Source organism: Photinus pyralis, unplaced genomic scaffold, assembly GCF_008802855.1.
Source record: "Photinus pyralis isolate 1611_PpyrPB1 unplaced genomic scaffold, Ppyr1.3 Ppyr1.4_LG6, whole genome shotgun sequence".
NCBI lineage: Eukaryota > Metazoa > Arthropoda > Insecta > Coleoptera > Lampyridae > Photinus > Photinus pyralis.
In genome coordinates, this window is record NW_022170663.1 from 6,393,695 (window position 1) to 6,417,247 (window position 23,553).

General features: G+C 33.4%; 1 long non-coding RNA gene across 3 annotated transcripts in view; it reads right to left on the reverse strand.

Annotated features, from left to right (window-relative positions):
* Positions 1-2,185: 2,185 nt before the first annotated feature.
* Positions 2,186-23,553, reverse strand: part of LOC116174840 — a 33,392-nt gene continuing 12,024 nt past the window's right edge. For 2 of the 3 annotated variants that reach the window (XR_004146178.1, XR_004146180.1), the window contains 5 exons: positions 18,171-18,304; positions 13,955-14,078; positions 9,859-9,989; positions 2,901-2,998; positions 2,186-2,851 (listed from right to left, as the gene is read on the reverse strand). This is a non-coding gene — a long non-coding RNA (uncharacterized LOC116174840). Of the gene's footprint in view, positions 2,855-2,900; positions 2,999-9,858; positions 9,990-13,954; positions 14,079-18,170; positions 18,305-23,553 lie in introns of all 3 variants that reach the window. The other variant, XR_004146179.1, reaches the window with a different exon arrangement.

Genomic DNA, 23,553 nt, shown 5'->3' on the forward strand with positions numbered 1-23,553 from the left:
ATACTTGATACTTGATACTTAATACTTGATACTTGATACTTGATACTTGATACTTGATACTTGATAGTTGATACTTGATACTTGATACTTGATACTTGATACTTGATACTTGATACTTGATACTTGATACTTGATACTTGATACTTGATACTTGATACTTGTTACTTGATACTTGATACTTGATACTTGATACTTGATACTTGATACTTGATACTTGATACTTGATACTTGATACCTGATACTTGATACTTGATACTTGATACTTGATACTTGATACTTGATACTTGATACTTGATACTTGATACTTGATACTTGATACTTGATACTTCATACTTGATACTTGATACTTGATACTTGATACTTGATACTTGATACTTGATACTTGATACTTGATACTTGATACTTGATACTTGATACGTGATACTTGATACTTGATACTTGATACTTGATACTTGATACTTGATACTTGATACTTGATACTTGATACTTGAGACTTGATACTTGATACTTGATACTTGATACTTGATACTTGATACTTGATACTTGATACTTGATACTTGATACTTGATACTTGATACTTGATACTTGATTCTTGATACTTGATACTTGATTCTTGATACTTGATACTTGATACTTGATACTTGATACTTGATACTTGATACTTGATACTTGATACTTGATACTTGATACTTGATACTTGATACTTGATACTGGATACTTGATACTTGATACTTGATACTTGATACTTGATACTTGATACTTGATACTTGATACTTGATACTTGATACTTGATACTTGATACTTGATACTTGATATTTGATACTTGATACTTGATACTTGATACTTGATACTTGATACTTGATACTTGATACTTGATACTTGATACTTGATACTTGATACTTGATACTTTTGATACTTGATACTTGATACTTGATACTTGATACTTGATACTTGATACTTGATACTTGATACTTGATACTTGATACTTGATACTTGATACTTGTACTTGATACTTGATACTTGATACTTGATACTTGATACTTGATACTTGATACTTGATACTTGATACTTGATACTTGATACTTGATACTTGATACTTGATACTTGATACTTGATACTTGATACTTGATACTTGATACTTGATACTTGATACTTGATACTTGATACTTGATACTTGATACTTGATACTTGATACTTGATACTTGATACTTGATACTTGATACTTGATACTTGATACTTGATACTTGATACTTGATACTTGATACTTGATACTTGATACTTGATACTTGATACTTGATACTTGATACTTGATACTTGATACTTGATACTTGATACTTGATACTTGATACTTGATACTTGATACTTGATACTTGATACTTGATACTTGATACTTGATACTTGATACTTGATACTTGATACTTGATACTTGATACTTGATACTTGATTGATACTTGATACTTGATACTTGATACTTGATACTTGATACTTGATACTTGATACTTGATACTTGATACTTGATACTTGATACTTGATACTTGATACTTGATACTTGATACTTGATACTTGATACTTGATACTTGATACTTGATACTTGATACTTGATACTTGATACTTGATACTTGATACTTGATACTTGATACTTGATACTTGATACTTGATACTTGATACTTGATACTTGATACTTGATACTTGATACTTGATACTTGATACTTGATACTTGATACTTGATACTTGATACTTGATACTTGATACTTGATACTTGATACTTGATACTTGATACTTGATACTTGATACTTGATACTTGATACTTGATACTTGATACTTGATACTTGATACTTGATACTTGATACTTGATACTTGATACTTGATACTTGATACTTGATACTTGATACTTGATACTTGATACTTGATACTTGATACTTGATACTTGATACTTGATACTTGATACTTGATACTTGATACTTGATACTTGATACTTGATACTTGATACTTGATACTTGATACTTGATACTTGATACTTGATACTTGATACTTGATACTTGATACTTGATACTTGATACTTGATACTTGATACTTGATACTTGATACTTGATACTTGATACTTGATACTTGATACTTGATACTTGATACTTGATACTTGATACTTGATACTTGATACTTGATACTTGATAATTGATACTTGATACTTGATACTTGATACTTGATACTTGATACTTGATACTTGATACTTGATACTTGATTCAGTGGTCCAGATCTTCCTTTCCTAGCCGCCCCCGAAGCGCCTTACCCAGGTTACACGTAAGTGAGACTGGTCGATAGATTGAAGTTTGTGCTCGATCATTATTCGCCTTGTGGATCGGGATTACGATGGCCTCCTTCCGATGATCGGGGAATGCGTGTGGATTCCAACCATGGTTGAATGTTCTCTGTAAATATTCCAGCTAAGAGGATGGATTCTTGATCAATGAATTCGGAATGCCGTCCGAACCTGGACTGGTGTTGCGGCATTTAGGTTTCCCAAAGGTGAACGAATCATTGATAATATCATGCTGAGGTATTGTCTCGTGGTGCTTCGTACTTGGATCAGTTTCGGTGTTAGAGTTATTCCGATGAACGATAAGGTCACTTGAGTTTAAGGCACATGGTTCTGCAAATCTTTTATTGTAGGCCAATGGAGGAGAGGACGATTTCCGGATGAGGCTCTGACTTCCACACCGTGGTCGAAGGCGTCATCTCGTTGATTGTTGAAGTAAAATATTCCAGCTGTTCCTTTTACTTTTTTTTAACCGTACGACGAGCTACAGCTCCATGTTTTGAAGAGGTTTCTTTATCCTTTTTCAGTGATGTGTATCTGCTAATAAACAATATTAAAAAGTTGTCCGGTTTTTTGTCAAACACACCTAGCAATCCTACTTCCAGGCGAAGACCAAGACTTGCTAGCATTTCCTTCGACCCAAATGGCTTAATACTTGCGTGACCAGTCAGGATCGTGATATACCTATAAAAGAAAAAGGCAATGAAAAAAAGGTAAGCAAGGTGTCAAAAAATCCTCCAACAGATCAATTTTTATTTATAAGTGGGCACAGTTTTTTAATTCCTCAACACAAACGTTTAACAAAAAGTTTAGGAAACGTGGTCTCCAATTATAATTCAGATTTTAAAGGGCCCTTTTTAGGGCCAGGACCTTGCAAACCTTGAAACACATACAGGTAAGTAAAATTGCGTAAAACGCATTGATGTTTTACAATGTATAGGATTGAAAATGTTACCTTGACGTTGGTTGCGCCAATGATGTTGACTTTTTCTCACCGACTCGTTGACTTGTAGTTGCTCCTTGTTATCGCTTGTTGTATGGAACCTACCTTTGTTTGCTTTACCTATATAAATACCCGTTATGTATTATGTGTGATGCTCAGATAAAGAGCAAACTTTGAATATCCCATAAAGATCAAAATCGATACGCTACCTGAATTATACCTTTAAATTAGAAAATACTGTCAAATGCAGTCTGATTTCCTTATGTTGCAAACGTTATAAGTTACAATTTAAACAATTTCATGTAATTTTCGAGCGTGACTGAAAAATCCTAGTCACATTGTATTGGACCAAAACAAATATGCAAAACATTTTCTCATTTACAATTCATTACATTATTGTAAATTCTAATTCTTTTGTCAACTACAATACAGTAGAAACTCCGTTAACCGAAACAAAGCGGACTGGGGATGTTTCGGATAACCAATATTTCGGATAAGCGAAATAGGCATAAGAAATGTAGAAATATGCTTATATTGTGCAACATGGAAGTGCGAGCCAACAAATTAAAGTATCTCCTCCTTGAAGTAACCGACGGAGCCCGAGATGATAGGAATGTTGGTTGCTTATACTGCAAAGTTTATCTATTGGGCAATCATTACTTTTGTCAATTACTGTACATACAGTAAAATATAATCGTTACTTTTTTTAGAAGTCAATACTGTTAATTGAAATCCTTTGAAAAAATCTTCAATTTTCCTTTGTTTACTACAGTTTCAGTTAATGGAGTTTCTGCTGTAAAGATAAAATAAAAAGGGAAAGTACTGTCTACTTGGTTTGAGCTCGTACACAATTTGAATCAAATGTTCGACTGGCGTTGAAAATTGATTCTATTCCTTGTTCAATTGTTGCTGTGTATGGAAAAGCACTTTTGGAACTATATTTAACACTTTTTCCATTAAATATAAATAATTAGACTATATAAAAATGAACGTTTGGTATTACAAATGTTTGTATACATGGTAATTCAAAAATATATATTCAGGTAAGTACCATATTAACGTTCCTATCAAAAAACGTCTTCTCAGTTTCATGTACTCCTTAAAACTCTATTGGTAGATCTTTGAATATATCGAAACAGTGGCGTAATCAAATGAGGATTGTGCCCAATTGCCCATTTTTGAGTATTGTTATCACAAGACAGTCGCATTAATGTTAAAATTTAAGTCGACGATTTGGCCCCAAATATCAATTTAGAAACTAATTTCGATCTGCACCCGAATTTTTGTTCAAAAAGAGACATAGAGGCTGAAATGCTACGAAGCCTGGAAAGCAATATTTCAAGATGTCACGAAATGTAAAAAAACTTCCGAGTTGTAACTCAAATTTCAATTTTACTGATAATGTTAATTAATCAGTAATCATGCAAGTTGAAAATTTTAAGTTCAAGTAAAAAGTTTCAGTGTTGGGATTGAAATTTCGACAATTAAAAAACTATTTCGCGTCGAGGGACAAATCAAAAACGTGATTGGAGTGTCTCTAGCTGCGTTTGTTTCCGAGATACAGCGTGAAAACAAAAAGTTTGACTTTCTGAGATGTTAGGTACTATTCATAATATTATCTTACTTTACCATGTAAAATAGAAAAACTGCTCACTTTAGATATTTTTACGTAGAATCCAGTGGCGTAGTCAAAAAATGTTGGACCACCTTTTCTGAGATTTAACCCAAAGTTTGTATTTTTTAATGCAACACCCTTAATAATCTTAACGTCGATTTTTTAAATTATTTTGCGAGAAAGTTAAATCTTTATTTATCTTAATTTGTTCAGATAGAAAACAAAAACAAACGAAAATATTACTGTTTATTTCTAGGTTGAGTGGTAGAGTAGAGTTGGGTTTTTGCGTTTGGGTTGAGTACGAGTGGGTTGTGATAACGTGCTGTGTTTCTGAGAAGAAAGAGTAATGTGTTTTTTAACTGTGCTAGGGCGTGTAACTTTATTGGGTGGACCTGTCTTTGTAGTGCACGTTGCGTTACTTGTATTTATTGCGTTTGTTTGTTCGGTAAGTTGTGTTTATTTATTTTTCTTTTTTATCTGAACAAATTAAGATAAGTCGGTTATATATATAATTAAATAAAGATTTTTCTAATTTGCTCGAAAACGAATCAATCGATTTTAAAAAATCAAACGTCAAAACAAAAGACCTTTCAAACTAGCTACTACTGGATACCACTTGTCATTTAAAATTCTTAAGGAAATGACCCTGGGGGGCAGAGGGGGGGGAGTTAAAAAGTTATCCCCTATGACATTTCTTTTGACGTGTCGAGACGGTGTTTCCTTTAATCAGTGGTTTTAGATAAATCCGTGGTATCATATTTTACAAAAATTTGAAATGACATGCCATTTTTATTGTATGGTATCATCTACAATAAACAAAACAAAATGTCCATGAACCCATGGTGTACTATTCAGTACAGTAAAAAACAACAAGGTTTTTGTGGCTAAAAATTAAAAATATATCAGTTGGACAGTTTGTACCTTTTTGTATATTTTCCTCAAAAGCAAATCTAACATCAGTTTCAAAATTTGATTTTGCGCATGCGCACTGCCAACTTTCTTTACCAAAGCATTTAAATTAAATTGTTTTATATTATACGCTCCGCCATTAGGTAGTATCCAAACTGTGAGAAAAGTAAGTACCTATTTGAAAACTGGATATTATACATAGTAAAATCAGTTATTTTACAATTGACAGTGTATTTGTTGATACCATTAATTTAACTAAGTATATGAAAAACTGTGTTTGCATAATTACTTTTTAATTTCTATTTTATTTTTTATATATTATACTTGTATATTTATTCAAATTATTATAAACTTTTCGTTTTCACTGTGTACCTTAGAAACAAACGGAAGTAGATAGATTCTGGTTCACAAAAAAGGGGCACAGAGTCCCGAAAATCGCAATTCTCTATCTTTAAAAATAGCTGAGATACATACAGTCTCAACTAAAATAGGGCACACAGTACCTGCACCCCATGTTTACACCACTGCATCGAAAAATATACGAACAAATCTACAAACCACTATATACGAGGGTCGTTTGATAAATCTCCTGTTTAGTAATGAATAACATTGATACAGAACCAAAATTTTTATTTTGTTTACCTTTTCTCCACCCCGCGATCCGCAAACTGACGCCATCACCTTACCCTCTTAAGGCACTGCTGTGACTGTTGCTGTGTTTCTGGAGTATATATGCGTGGCTCCAGGTTTGGTCCATATAGTTACAACGACGCTCGAGTCCAAATGATCCCACATGATTGATAACAAATGCAGTTTTAACCTGTCGCCACTAAATAGCGCTTTTATCATTTGCACATTACGAAACAGGAGACTTATGACCCTAAGAAAGTGGTTCTCAACCGGCGCGGGAGGGGGGGGGTTATTTACGGGGAGAAATTAAAGACAATATTTATTTAATACAATCACAAACCAGCCATTGATGTAGAGGTTTCTATTATGTATACCTAAAAAAATTATACTTCATTGGGGCAGTAGCATAATACTCAACCTAACTAAAGCGGCGCAGTGTTGAGAACCACTGTTCTAAGGCAAACAACTCTCTACTAATCTCTTTGGATCTAAACTTACAGAATTACACAAAGTAAAACAGTGTAGTTTGACGTCTTTCCCTTAAGATGGAAAGTGTTTTTATTTGCCTTCATAGGCATCGGTTGTGATTGGCATGCGTTACTTCGAATATTTAATTTCTTATATTACTCACTTCTTTGAGTGAAAGGGACCAGTAGACATGTAGACAAACGGCATTTTATGAAAAATTCGAACGGCTTGACGAATACTATCAATTCCACTTGTAGTACCGCTACCATAAGGAGGCACCGTTGAAGTTTCCAAATTTTGCATTACTGACCAATTATTATTATTACCTATTATGGTCGATGTTTCTTGTGAGAACTCAGGTCTAGCCTGGTTAACTAATCGCACGGATAAACGGTTAGTGTGCGTCTGTACGTCGTTCGTCTATTATTATTACTATTATTATGACACTGATGACACAGGTAAACGAATTATTAAATAAAGTTGGTAACGGGGCTTAACAAAGGCTTGGTGGATGATCATAATTTTTGGAAGTGTATTCGGTACCCAATAACCTGGATAAATACGATCAAGTGATAAAGGTCACTTATCATATCAATATCTTCAAAGTGGCCTGTCATTGGAAAGACATTCGATCATGGGCGATCGTTACTCACTATGTTACAGTGTGTAGCATCTAAAACCTCTCGCATCATAGTTTCTTGTTCTGAGACTACTTTAGAAACAACTACTTTCGTCTCTAAAAAGGGTGAAGAAAATGTGATTTTTCTCTCTAGTGAGGAAAGTAAAAAACAATTGCTGCGTTAATCTTAATAATGACATTTAAAAATGAAACATGCCCGTATCTAGATTGCTATGAATCAAACTTCATTAGTGCATGCGATAATTTTTCAATTTTGATTTTAGTTTCTGAAAAAATGATTGGGAAAACTTGATAAAGGTGTTTTTCAGCTCTCAAGTTCAAAAACTGTCTTCTCTAGTTGTACAAATTATTACCATAAGGGGTAAAGAAAGAAGTTTTAGAGAAAAATTGTACCCAATTACCGTGGACATATTTCATTTTTGATCACCAGGGGAGTGCTGTAGTCTAGTGGTGTACAAACTTACATTTTTAGCGCATTTTTGAAAAAAAAAACGCTATTATATTCGTTATGCCTGGCTGGCTGGCTGTCCGGCTGAGATCTCAGCAATTACAATTGCTAGAGGCTTTAAATTTTCACTAAAAGCTTTCTGTTATAGTGTAGATGTGCATTTACCAAAAATGCGCTTTCATCATGCATATGCTGATTTACACTTTACAGCACCCCATACCTCTTCCACTGTCATTTTTTATTTTTTTTAAACTTCAAATGGCATACCCCTGAACAAATTATAGCTCTGGATAGCCGAAACTACAAAATTGCCACTGATACTAATATATTCACGCATTCCACAAGAAAATCTCGGAGAAAAACCAAACCGAATTTAAAAAAAAACGTTCTGTTCTGAACCAAAGTCTGTCATGATGAAGCGATCAACGCGCGTTTCAAAAACATGTGGGGTGTTTGAATTGAATGAATCGAGGTTCCATAAAAATGGCACAGTTAATTACCACAACTTCCATTATTACGCCGATGAAAACTCGCATGCCATAAGAATTGCACATCACCAACAAAGATGGTCAATAAATGTTTGGGGTGGCATACTGGAATAGCACATTCTGGGTTCTTTAGACGGTAACCGCTATTTAGGGTTCCTTCGTGACGACTTAGCCTGAAAAATATACCTGTAGCCGCTCGACGACAAATCGAACAAGATGGAGGTCCTGCACATTACAGCCTTGTCCTTTCTTTGATATTTTCTTATGGAATGTGTGGTTTTGTTTGTATCAGTGGAAATTTTGTAGTTTCGGCTGTCTTGAGCTATAATTTGTTTAAGGGGTGCCATTTGCAATTTAAAAAATACGCCATTTGGCGAAGATCTCAAACAAATTCGAAAAACTGTCAAATTTTGAGAAAAAAGGTTACAACAGCGAAATCGTTAAAGTTCGGGATACCTATAATTATGTTATATACTCGTAAACAATAAGTATTTTTCAAGTGCCTACTTTCCAAATGTGCAATAAAATATGGGGTGTTGCCACTGGAATACAGCAGAGATCAAACATAGTTTAGAAACATGGCGACGGTAACTGGGTACAATTTTGCTCTAAGACTTTTTTTCTGTATCTTTTATGGCAACGGAATTATAATCCGAGGGGGATGCTACACCCTGTATAAATAACCCACGGATTTAATACTAAAAACATATTGCATAATAGCGTTAAGGTTACTCTGAAGACAAGTGAGGTTAAAAAAATGAATCGCTATAGCTCTACAGCAGCAATAGCATCTAGAGGGATATTATATTATGATTACTTCAAATTTTAACCTCCTAAATTGTTTCTGGAGCAAAATAATCGTGAAACTATCTTTACCGTGAAATTATCTTTCACCTAAAATTGATGGGTCCAAGCATTTTTCAAATCCTTAAACTAATTGAAAATAGCTGTACTACGCAACTTTTTATAGGAAACCGTACTTATTTTCAAAACTGAAAACTGTAAAGATCAGGCTAACATTCTTCGGCAGCCCCCGAGAATTTCTCATCTTATTTATCAAGATCCAGTTTAAACAAAAAAAAAGTTTCTTAAAGATAACCGCGAGTGGTTTTGTGTCTTTAACAAACTTTGTACGACCAGATTATTTGGATCAGTAAAGACAAAAAACTGTAAATAATTTAAGATTTTTTAAAATTTTGAATTATGAACCGTCTGCGAGGTATTATGTCCAAATAAGCTTTACAAGGTTTTCTTTCTTTCAGACTCTGTATTAATTTTTTTATGTGTTTCGGAATAAATTTTTGTCATCGTCAAACTTGTGTTATTATTCGAATCCTTTGTGCGATCCAGTTTCAACGGAGAAATCGGTAGCAATAAGTACGCGAAAATAAGTAAACACCTACCAGTTGTTCAAGAATGCTTGTCAATGATCCACTTGTGCCATTCCTCAAGGTAATGACGTACATACTTGGAAAATCCATCCATAAGAACGGTGGAACAGATACGATATGGTGATGCACTTTATTCCTCTCGTCTGAAAAAGAATAGATAAGTTAAAAACTGCGTAGGTACCTACTTAAGAAGAAGACTGTTTTATATCATAAAACTTATCATTTATTGTATCTAGAACACTGTTAAGGATTTTAAACAAAAGCGAAAAGCGGACTGTAATTTTGATTAATATTTTAAAAATAATAAAAAAAAAGAAAAGTGACTTACCCCAAATATTCTGTCTTTGATGGTATATAGTCTATACACCAATAAAGGATTGGAAACAAAGGATTGTGCAAAATTAGCGTATAACAATAATGATTAAAAACAAAACTGACTATGCGACTGGCGTGTGAAGCGTTAAACGAATATATTCAAAGTGATTTTAAACCTGCACTATACCCGCTGCATCTATAGATAATAAATAGGCCAAAGCGATAAAGTAAACTTAAATTTTATTTCGGCTGGTTTAGTTTTGCACGATTCTGGACGAAAGTTTGATCACGAGCGCAATAAATTCATGTCCCGCATATAAAATTTTGCCGAAATATCTGAGAAATATGTAGGAACTGAACGAAATTAGAGGAAATTTTCGGGAAATTTTGAGAAAAGCGGAGGAAATTTCAAAGGAATGAGGAAATTTTAAGGACATATTAAGAAATATTGAGGAAATCTAGATGAAAGTCAGAGAAAATCTAGAGAAAATTTTAAGGAAATAAAAGGTTTCTATAGGGAAGTAATGTTAGTACTTATTTCACGTTAATTCAGATAAATTTAGTGTAAATTTAGGGAAATTTCAGACAATGTTAGAAATGCGGGAAATTAAGGAAAACGGTAGCAATTGTTAGGCAATGAAGGAAACCATAAATAAGTCGTGACCAACCCCTAGATTCTGAATGATCATGGACAACGCTCAAATTAAAAACGAATGGGATACTGTTAGTTAACAAACTGAATTTAAATATATGGGATGTTAGTTTTTCGAAAATAACATACATGGAGAAAATTCATTGGAGGATTAATTAATACAAGCATTGATAAATACAATGATACAAGTTAAAATGCAAACACGTACCTACCCCCCTACCCGTACAACAGCAGGACCAACATGCCTCGAAGACGGTCGAATAGTTTGTGTGTATTATAGGAAAGTAATAAATGAATGCAAGGTTAACACCTTTGCGTGTTAGATAAGAGCAATTGGGTGGTTTTAAAAGGCAAGTTATTTGATAAGCGAAAACGTGATGTCATTTAGGATGCGTAATTTAGGGTCATTGATTTCTCTCATTTCGAAGATCATACGTTTAACGAATTTGTTGTAAATAATACTGTTTCTAAAATAGGGAACGAGCAAATTTTTATAATGAAAATGGGCAAGTTTACGGCGAATTTGACTAAACGTTGAGGACAAGCTAATTTAAATAGATTTTCACGTTCTAGAGGGGTATCATTAGTACGGATAAGATTGTGGTTATAAAGAAAGGAACTATTTAAGTTAAACTGTTTGTAAAGATTTGGGGGTCAGTTTGAGTTTAGGGTACAGAAGCGAAACGAAGAAAGATTAATAAGAGTTAGACAATGGTAGAGACGGATTCTGGGAGGCAATGATAACATTGAACTTCAACTATACGTTATGATATCCAATGACAAATTTGAAACTTATGGGATTAACAAAAAGTCTACAGCAAGGATATTTAAATTTTCAGGGGTGGAAGGAATTGCAATGAATGATGCTGTGGTAAAGGGTTTTGTAAATGTCCTTTATTTACAGTAAAATTACCTAATTGTAATTATTAAAAACCACTAAATTGTTTATAAGTGGTACCCTTGAAGATAAAGAAAATGTGCTTCAAGCATAAGTTTAAGGCGAGTATCAGCGTAATGAAATAAATTTTTGGCAATTTAGCGTCAATAGAGGAAGAGAATGTAGCAAAAAAGATTGTCTGTATGGAAGGTTAAATTGTGTTAATGGAATACATGGAATGGGGTTTGATGTAATTTGTAGTAGTTCAGGAGATTTTTAAACAGGGCCTTGCAAAAGAAAACAGTTAGTCCTCAATCGGAAACCGTGATACAGTCGGTTAAATTATAAAGACGTTGAGTATTTTAGGGCTTAGTAAAATGGTGTTTTAAATACTCGATGGTGCCCACAGATTTTTATTACGACATTTCGTTTTTGAGAAACCATCATCAATATTGTTATATGGACCGGAAAAAAGTAACACCCTGTAATTAAGAGCATTTTCGATTAGCTTTATATCGATGTAACGCACATTATAGTTTCCAAACATTTTGCCCAGAACAAAACTCGCTTCTCAAGAGTGTAAATAAATAACTGAAAGACAAGGCAGTCATTAAAAAAATCCTCAAGACCTCTGAAAGTTTTTCTATTGCTTTTAGGTGCCACTTGATAACAAACAAAAACCTTAGAGGATTTTGACTTTTAGCATTAGAAATACACCAAATCTTCTTGTAGGTAGAGGGTTGTTTTTCTTGGAAACTCCTAAATGCTTCTAAAACTTGTTTCATTTATTCATTTGTACTCGTATATTTAAACTGATAGACTTCTTTGTCTTACTAAGTTTCTTAGAGAAAATTTTTTTATATAAATTTTGAGTTTGTTCGTTCATGTGTTTCTCTAATAAGGCTTATAATAAAAGAGAACGATGAAAAGTTAAAACTGAAAGATGTTTTGCGGAGGATGGATTTCAGTCATGGACAGCCTATCAAAATAAGTTTAAAATGAATCCCTGATTTAGTTTCGCTAATTAAATTAAGGGTTTACTTTTTACTTTTATTTCGCCGAATGAAAGAAGCTGGCACCAATAATTTGGGAAACTTCAAAATCTGAGAATGGATGAAAGTTTCAACTCTGGTTTACTGCATATTATTAAATTTTTATCCTTGAGCTTAGTATTTGTGGAGATCCCCCACAAAGTTCCTGTACGTCATGATAAGTCCAGACTTTCGACAATTAAGTTATAATTTTAAAAGTATGGGAGGCCCCACGCAGCCCCCTAACCAGAAGAGAAAGGTCATCTATAGTTTTACAGTTTTTCGCAAATCGTTCAAATAGTTCCGCGAAAAAATTAATTCAAAACACCTCTCCTAAGTGTTTTGAAATGGAAGTTTCCTTATACGGAATACACCAAAAGTCCCGGAACGCTTAATTATCTCCGCTATGTGCAAATCAGTCTTTGTCAAATTTGATATGCGTATGCTACATAGAACAAAGAATGTCATTTTTTATTAAGTAACTACTTCTGGTTTAATGGGAACTTTCACCTACTGATTTTTTAATAGAAGATCCTGTATATATTTTTTTAATACACAATAAACTGATCTGTGTAGCTAATTTTTCGTATGAACGTGTCCATTCACATAAAATCTTAAACATCCATTTTAATTATTTGTCATTTGACACCCTGTATCAGTGACCGATTTACCAGCAGGCTAAATAGCAAGGAGCCTAGGGCAGCAGATTTACGGGGCGGCAAATTTGGCCAAACAGTTTTTGTCTTACAGAAATTAAAAAAAAAGCATTATGCAGGGTGAGGTTTTTTAATTTTCACTAAGGGAATCTCGTAAAACTAAGAGATACAAAGTTAGTAGCTCTACAGCTGCAATAGAATCTAGATGGATATTGTATTTATTAACATTTTAACCTCCTACATTGTTTCTGGAGTAAAATAATCGTGAAACTAACTTTACCGTGAAATTATCTTTCACCTAAAATTGATGGGTCCAAGCATTTTTCAAATCCTTAAACTAATTGAAAATAGCTGTACTACGCAACTTTTTATAGGAAACAGGACTTATTTTCAAAACTGAAAATTGTAAATTCTTTGGAATGTTTGGGAAGTTGAGATTAGGCGATTTGTGAAGTTAATATTAGGATTTTTCTTCTGTCAGATCCAGGATGTATACGAGGAGAGATTATAAAATTCTAAGTTTCAACAGACGGAGAAAACAGTAGCAATAAGTAAGCAAAAATAAGTAAACACCTACCAGTTATTCAACAATGCATATCAATGATCCACGTGTGCCATTCCTCAAGGTAATACTGGAAAATGTTCCATCCATGATAACGGTGGAACAGATACGATATGGTGATGCACTTTATTCCTCCCGTCTGAAAAGCAATAGATAGGTTAATAACTGAGTAGGTACCTACTTGAGAAGAAGACAAGTTTTATATCATAAAATTGATCATTTATTGTACCTAGAACACTTTAAAACAATTTCGGTCGGTATAGTTTTGCACGATTTTGGACGAAAGTTTGATCACGAGCGCAATAATTCTTGTCCCTCATATAGAAAATTTTGAGAAAATATCTGGGAAGTATGTAGAAACTGAACGAAATTAGAGGAAATTTTCGGGAAATGTTGAGAAAATAGGAGGAAATTTCAAAGGAATGAGGAAATTTTAGGGAAGTATAAAGAAATATTGAGGAAATCTAGAGGAAAGTCTGAGAAAATTAGAGTAGTAGTAAGAGTAAATCTAGAGAAAATTTTAAGGAAATAAAAGGTTTCTATAGGGAAGTAATGTTAGTACTTATTTCACGTTAATTCAGATAAATTTAGTGTAAATTTAGGGAAATTTAAGACAATGCTAGAAATGCGGACAATTAAGGAAAATGGTGGCAATTGTTAGGCAATGAAGGAAATCATAAATAAGTCGTGACCAACCCCTAGATTCTGAATGATCATGAACAACGCTCAAATTAAAAACGAATGGGATACTGTTAGTTAACAAACTGAATTTAAATATATGGGATTTTAGTTTTTCGAAAATAACATACGTACTTACAAGGAGAAAATTCATTGGAGGATTAATTAATACAAGCATTGATAACTACAATGATACAAGTTAAAATGCAAACACGTACCCGTACAAAAGCAGGACCAACATGCCTCGAAGACGGTCGAATAGTTTGTGTGTATTATAGGAAAGTAAAGTAATAAATGAATGCAAGGTTAACACCTTTGCGTGTTAGATAAGAGCAATTGGGTGGTTTTAAAAGGCAAGTTATTTGATAAGCGAAAACGTGATTTCATTTAGGATGCGTAATTTAGGGTCATTGATTTCTCTCATTTCGAAGATCATACGTTTAACGAATTTGTTGTAAATAGTCTAAAATTATAAAACTTTCTAAAACATGGAAACGAGAAAATTTTATTAATGAAAATGGAAAAAGTTTACGGCGAATTTGACTAAACATTGATGACAAGCTAATTTAAATTGATTTGCACGTTCTAGAGGGGTATCTTTAGTACGGATAAGATTGTGGTTATAAGGAAAGGAACGATTTAAGTTAAACTGTTTGTAATGATTTGGGGGTCAGTTTGAGTTTAGGGTACAGAAGCGAAACGAAGAAAGATTAATAAGAGTTAGACAATGGTAGAGACGGATTCTGAGAGGCAATGATTAATTGAACTTCAACTATACCTACGTTATGATATCCAATGACAAATTTGAAACTTATGGGATTAACAAAAAGTCTACAGCAAGGAAATTTAAATTTTCAGGGATGGAAGGAATTGTGATGAATGTTGCTGTGGTAAAGGGTTTTGTAAATGTCCTTTATGTACAGTACAATTAAATGTAATTATTAAAAAACACTAAATTGTTTATAAGTGGTACCCTTGAAGATAAAGAAAATGTGCTTCAAGCATAAGTTTAAGGCGGGTATCGGCGTAATGAAATAATTTTTTGGCAATTTGGCGTCAATAGAAGAAGAGAATGTAACAAAAAAGATTGTCTGTATGGAAGGTTAAATTGTGTTAATGGAATACATGGAATGGGGTTTGATGTAATTTTTAGTAGTTCAGGAGATTTTTAAACAGGGTCTTGCAAAAGAAAACAGTTAGTCCTCAATCGGAAACCGTGATACAGTAGGTTAAATTATAAAGACGTTGAGTATTTTAGGGCTTAGTAAAATGATGTTTTAAATACTCGATGGTGCCCACAGATTTTTATTGCGTTTCGTTTTTAAGAAACCATAATCAATATTTTTATATGGACCGGAAAAAAGTAACACCCTGTAATTAATAGCATTTTCGATTAGCTTTATATCGATGTAACGCGCATTATTGTTTCTAAACGTTTTGCCCAGAAAAAAACTCGCTTCTCAAGAGTGTAAATAAATAACTGAAAGACAAGGCAGTCATTAAAAAAATCCTCAAGACCTCTGAAAGTTTTTCTATTGCTTTTAGGTGCCACATGATAACAAACAAAAACCTTAGAGGATTTTGACTTTTAGCATTAGAAATACACCAAATCTTCTTGTAGGTAGAGGGTTGTTTTTCTTGGAAACTCCTAAATGCTTCTAAAACTTGTTTCATTTATTCATTTGTACTCGTATATTTAAACTGATAGACTTCTTTGTCTTACTAAGTTTCTTAGAGAAAATTTTTTTATATAAATTTTGAGTTTGTTCGTTCATGTGTTTCTCTAATAAGGCTTATAATAAAAGAGAACGATGAAAAGTTAAAACTGAAAGATGTTTTGCGGAGGATGGATTTCAGTCATGGACAGCCTATCAAAATAAGTTTAAAATGAATCCCTGATTTAGTTTCGCTAATTAAATTAAGGGTTTACTTTTTACTTTTATTTCGCCGAATGAAAGAAGCTGGCACCAATAATTTGGGAAACTTCAAAATCTGAGAATGGATGAAAGTTTCAACTCTGGTTTACTGCATATTATTAAATTTTTATCCTTGAGCTTAGTATTTGTGGAGATCCCCCACAAAGTTCCTGTACGTCATGATAAGTCCAGACTTTCGACAATTAAGTTATAATTTTAAAAGTATGGGAGGCCCCACGCAGCCCCCTAACCAGAAGAGAAAGGTCATCTATAGTTTTACAGTTTTTCGCAAATCGTTCAAATAGTTCCGCGAAAAAATTAATTCAAAACACCTCTCCTAAGTGTTTTGAAATGGAAGTTTCCTTATACGGAATACACCAAAAGTCCCGGAACGCTTAATTATCTCCGCTATGTGCAAATCAGTCTTTGTCAAATTTGATATGCGTATGCTACATAGAACAAAGAATGTCATTTTTTATTAAGTAACTACTTCTGGTTTAATGGGAACTTTCACCTACTGATTTTTTAATAGAAGATCCTGTATATATTTTTTTATTACACAATAAACTGATCTGTGTAGCTAATATTTCTTATGAACGTGTCCATTCACATAAAATCTTAAATATCCATTTTAATTATTTGTCATTTGACACCCTGTATCAGTGGCCGATTTACCAGCAGGCTAAGTAGCATGGAGCCTAGGGCAGCAGATTTACGGGGCGGCAAATTTGGCCAAAAAGTTTTTGTCTTACAGAAATTTAAAAAAAAAATCATTATGCAGGGTGAGGTTTTTTAATTTTCACTATGGGAATCTCGTAAACCGTAAGAGATACAAAGTTAGTAGCTCTACAGCAGCAATAGAATCTAGAGGGATATTGTATTATATTATTTATTAAACTTTTAACCTCCTACATTGTTTCTGGAGTAAAATAATCGTGAAACTAACTTTACCGTGAAATTATCTTTCACCTAAAATTGATGGGTCCAAGCATTTTTCAAATATTTACCTTAAACTAATTGAAAATAGCTGTACTACGCAACTTTTTATAGGAAACCGTACTTATTTTCAAAACTGAAAATTGTAAAGATCAGGCTAATATTCTTCGGCAGCCCCCGAAAATTTCTCATCTTATTTATCCAGATCCAGTTTAATAAAAAAAAAGTTTCCGAAGATATCAGCGAGTGGTTTTGTGTCTTTAATAAACCTTGTACGACCAGATTATTTGGATCACTAAAGAAAAAAAACTAAGTAATTTAAGATTTTTTAAAATTTTGAATTATGAACCGCCTGCTTGCGGAGTATTATGTCCAAATGAGCTTTGCAAGGTAGCCTTTCTTTCAGAGACTTTGTATTAATTTTATGTGTTTCGGAATAAATTTTTGTCATCGTCAAAATTGTGTTATTATTCGAATCCTTTGTGCGATCTAGATTTATTTCAGGTGTTAATCAAAAGCTGTATAATAAACTCTTTGGAATGTTTGGGAAGTTGAGAATAGGCGATTTGGGAAGTCAATATTAGGATTTTTCTTCTGTCAGATCCAGGATGTAAGTATACGAGGAGAGATTATAAATTTCTAAGTTTCTACAGACAGAGAAAACGGTAGCAATAAGTAAGCAAAAGTAAGTAAACACCTACCAGTTGTTCAAGAATGCATGTCAATGATCCACGTGTGCCATTCCTCAAGGTAATGACGTACATACTTGGAAAATGTTCCATCCATGATAACGGTGGAATAGATACGATATGGTGATGCACTTTACTCCTCCCGTCTGAAAAAGAATAGATAGGTTAAGAACTGAGTAGGTACCCCTACTTGAGAAGAAGACTGTTTTATATCATAAAACTTATTTATTGTAACTAGAACACTTTAAAACAATTTCGGCTGGTTTAGTTTTGCACGATTCTGGACGAAAGTTTGATCACGAGCGCAATAATTCTTGTCCCTCATATAGAAAATTTTGAGAAAATATCTGGGAAATATGTAGGAACTGAACAAAATTAGAGGAAATTTTCGGGAAATTTTGAGAAAATAGGAGGAAATTTCAAAGGAAATTTTAGGGAATTATTAACAAATATTGAGGAAATCTAAAGGAAAGTCTGAGAAAATCTAGAGAAAATTTTAAGGAAATAAAAGGTTTCTATAGGGAAGTAATGTTACTTATTTCACGTTAATTCAGAGAAATTTAGTGTAAATTTAGGGAAATTTCAGACAATGCTAGAAATGCGGGAAATTAAGGAAAACGGTGGCAATTGTCAGGCAATGAAGGAAACCATAAATAAGTCGTGACCAACCCCTAGATTCTGAATAATAATGAACAACGCTCAAATTAAAAACGAATGGGATACTGTTAGTTAAAAAACTGAATTTAAATATATGGGATTTTAGTTTTTCGAAAATAACATACGTCGGAGAAAATTCATTAGAGGATTAATTAATACAAGCATTGATAAATACAATGATACAAGTTAAAATGCAAACACGTACCCGTACAAAAGCAGGACCAACATGCCTCGAAGACGGTCGAATAGTTTGTGTGTATTATAGGAAAGTAATAAATGAATGCAAGGTTAACACCTTTGCGTGTTAGATAAGAGCAATTGGGTGGTTTTAAAAGGCAAGTTATTTGATAAGCGAAAATGTGATGTCATTTAGGATGCGTAATTTAGGGTCATTGATTTCTCTCATTTCGAAGATCATACGTTTAACGAATTTGTTGTAAATAATACTGTTTCTAAAATAGGGATCGAGAAAATTTTTATAATGAAAATGGCAAAGTTTACGGCGAATTTGACTAAACATTAAGGACAAGCTTAAAATAGATTTGAACGTTCTAAGGGATATCTTTAGTACGGATAAGATTGTGGTTATAAGGAAAGGAACTATTTAAGTTAAACTATTTGTAAAGATTTGGGGGTCAGTTTGAGTTTAGGGTACAGAAGCGAAACGAAGAAAGATAAAAGAGTTATTACGACATTTCGTTTTTGAGAAACAATGATCAACTTCATATTTTTATATGAATTTGTCTTACTAAGTTTCCTGGAGAAAATTTTTTTATATAAATTGTTAGTTTGTCCGGTCATGTGTTTCTCTAATAAGGCCTCTAATAAGGCTTATAATAAAAGAGAACGATGAAAAGTGTGAAAGATGTTTTGCAGAGGATGGATTTCAGTCATGGACAGCCTATCAAAATAAGTTTAAAATGAATCCCTGATTTAGTTTCTCTAATTAAATTAAGGATTTACTTTTTACTTATATTTCGCCGAATGAAAGAATCTGGCAGCAATAAATTTGGGAAACTTCAAAATCTGAGAATGGATGAAAGTTTGAACTCTGGTTTACTACACATTAAATTCTTATTCTTGAGCTGAGTACTTGTGGAGATCCCCCACAAAGTGCCTGTACGTCATGGTAAGCCTAGACTTTCGACAATTAAGTTATTATTCGTTAATAAGGCCGCACGCAGCCCCCTAACCAGAAGAGAAAGGTAATCTATATACAGTTTTTCGCAAATCGTTCAAATATTTCTGCGAAAAAATTAATTCAAAACACCTCTCCTAAATGTTTTGAAATGGAAGTTTCCTTATACGGGGTACACCAAAAGTCCCGGAACGCTTAATTATCTCCGCTATCTGCAAATCAATCTTTGTCGAATTTGATATGCGTATGCTACATAGAACAAAGAATGTCATTTTTTATTAAGTACCTACTTCTGGTTTAATGGGAACTTTCACCTACTGATTTTTTAATAGAAGATCCTGTATATATTTTTATGTCTTACTAACCTAAACTGATATCTATACTCTCGGGCGACTAAAAAGCTCTCGGGCCATAGGCCCTCGAGCTTTTTAACTCGTCGCCCTCGAGAATATAAACATCACTATTATGCCCTTAATACGAGTACATAAATAACTATTTTAATACACAATAAACTGATCTGTGTAGCTAATTTTTCGTATGAACGTGTCCATTCACATAAAATCTTAAACATCCATTTTAATTATTTGTCATTTGACACCCTGTATCAGTGACCGATTTACCAGCAGGCTAAATAGCAAGGAGCCTAGGGCAGCAGATTTACGGGGCGGCAAATTTGGCCAAACAGTTTTTGTCTTACAGAAATTAAAAAAAAAGCATTATGCAGGGTGAGGTTTTTTAATTTTCACTAAGGGAATCTCGTAAAACTAAGAGATACAAAGTTAGTAGCTCTACAGCTGCAATAGAATCTAGATGGATATTGTATTTATTAACATTTTAACCTCCTACATTGTTTCTGGAGTAAAATAATCGTGAAACTAACTTTACCGTGAAATTATCTTTCACCTAAAATTGATGGGTCCAAGCATTTTTCAAATCCTTAAACTAATTGAAAATAGCTGTACTACGCAACTTTTTATAGGAAACAGGACTTATTTTCAAAACTGAAAATTGTAAATTCTTTGGAATGTTTGGGAAGTTGAGATTAGGCGATTTGTGAAGTTAATATTAGGATTTTTCTTCTGTCAGATCCAGGATGTATACGAGGAGAGATTATAAAATTCTAAGTTTCAACAGACGGAGAAAACAGTAGCAATAAGTAAGTAAAAATAAGTAAACACCTACCAGTTATTCAACAATGCATATCAATGATCCACGTGTGCCATTCCTCACATAGAGGCAGGGATAAAAATAGAGTAAGGCGAGATTTTCACTTAGGGGTCAAAGTGTAGGGCAAAACAATACATATGCTGAGATACGCGGATGACATAGTAATACTAGTAGAAAGGGGAAGGGATCTAGAAACAGGATTAAACGGTATGGAGGGAATACTATCTAGACACTACAGTATGAAAATCAACAAGGAAACAACAAAAGGTATGAAATGCGCCAAAAGAGAGGATAGGAAAAAGATAAAGATCCGAATAGGAAACGACACTTTATTATATAAAGGAATTTTGCTATTTAGATAGCAGTAGCAAGATAGATAATCGTAGCAAGGAAGATATAAAATCCAGGATAGTGCAGACTAAAAAAGCATTTGAACAAAAGCGGTACCTGCTAAGATCCGGGATACATATAGGGGCTCGATCCGAAGTCGTTGTGATAGGCGTCAGGAGTCACCTCAAACTTATTTCATGCGTGGCTGTGAACGTGGTTGACCTTCTCCACCGAACACTTAGGACACACGAGAGAATATTATATTCGTACACATAATTATAAAAATTTTTTTGACATACCTAATGCTTCTTGTTGTAGATCTGAAGTGTAACGAACTCTGCGTCCAGTGTCATGGAACATCGTGCCTAAATGCCACGTCGTCTCTTCAGGGTGCCCATGCAGGTAAAGCGGAAGACGAGGAGAACTACGAGTCGGTAATTTCAGACGACCCACTACTACTAGAGGACGTCAGATATAAATGAATGTGTGAATATTTTTATATGAAAATACTGTTTTTACTTGTATAAATGGTACATAGAAATAGAAATACTTTGTTTTACAATGAATATTTCCTTACACATGAAACTTGAAGGTAAAAGGTGACTTTACGCCACTCTTCAGTTACCTACTCGTGTGAAATTTCACGAGGGACATTTTCAGCTAAAAATATTTCATCTACCCCAAAGGTCGCGATATATTTGTAAAAAACCGCAAAAAGCCACGAAAATTGATGATTTTCGCCTACTTGTATGAATTTTCTAGGCTAAGAGGTAGACCTAGGCTAAATTCTGGGTGTATGCCTTGTACGAAATTTCACGAGAAATATTTTCAGCTAAAAATATTTCATATAGACCTCATAGATCGCGAGATATCAACCAAAAAGGGCGAAAACACGGTTTCTGGGGGGGTGATGGGGTGGCTGGAGCCTTTAGCACAGGGCCTGGGGGGTGGGATTTTTAATTGTTGTTTCTGACACCTAACTGAACGTATTCCAGCTATTTTTTCTTTTCTACGTCAAAATGTCAAGTTTGCCAATTTTACAGGCCCTACCGCCTAGACTAAAATTATAAAACTAATTAATTAGATAGACCGCTAGATAGCATTTGTGTTCAGTTTTTGATGTCTTTAGATTAGAGCGCAGGTATATAACATGTAAATAGATATAATAAAAATGAGTTTGAGTTGATGTTCGATTACGCTTTGTTGTGATTGTTTATTTGCCCCATAATTCAGCCAGTAATTCCGCTACCGCTAACGCTACGAAACACCTTAATTTGAGTGTTTGTGTTGCTCTTTAATTTGAATAGAAGATCATAAGTTCTTTATGCTTCTATATCCAAAAATGTGGCACTCTTTAATATTAGGTATGTAATGAAAACTAGTAATTGTCATTAAAAAAATATATGCCCCTCTTCGCCATGCAGGAGTACGCCACGGACCACAAATTTAAACTATGTCGATTGGTAGCAAATTTTGTATCATAGTGGATACCACGAAAAACTTCCATGCAAAAATTGTAGTTTTGAAGATATGTTCAGTGTTCCAGACAACAATTCCACTCTGTGTAATGTTAATTATTATACTCGGACTCTAACCCCACAGGTTGTGAGTTCGAATCTCACAACTTGATTTATTACAGAGTTTGTTAATATAATGGATAATCCACTGTTTTTGAATAAACGATTTCTTCTCCATTGGCGCATGATTTTGTTTAAATTGTGGATTAAATCTAGCAACATCGATGTATGTAGAACTTTTTTAAAAGTAACTAACTATTACTATTGTTTAAATAAAGTATTTAAACAATGCTATGTATTACTCTGCTTTTTAATTATCTAGTTATTCAAGTAACTTAAGTTACCTTTTAGAAAGGTGTAAAAACAATATTTTGGAAACGTTTAGACAAATTAAGAAATGGGAATAATAATAATAATAATAATAATAATAATATAATAATGATTTTTTTTTTTGTTTTGTTTTCCTCTTTCCTGATAGCGTTGGCTATTGTGCCCATCAATAGGTATGTTGGTAAGTACAAATTACATTATCCCTAGATGTCCAATGTACGTGTGTGATTTTTTTTTTTTTTTTTTTTTTTTTTTT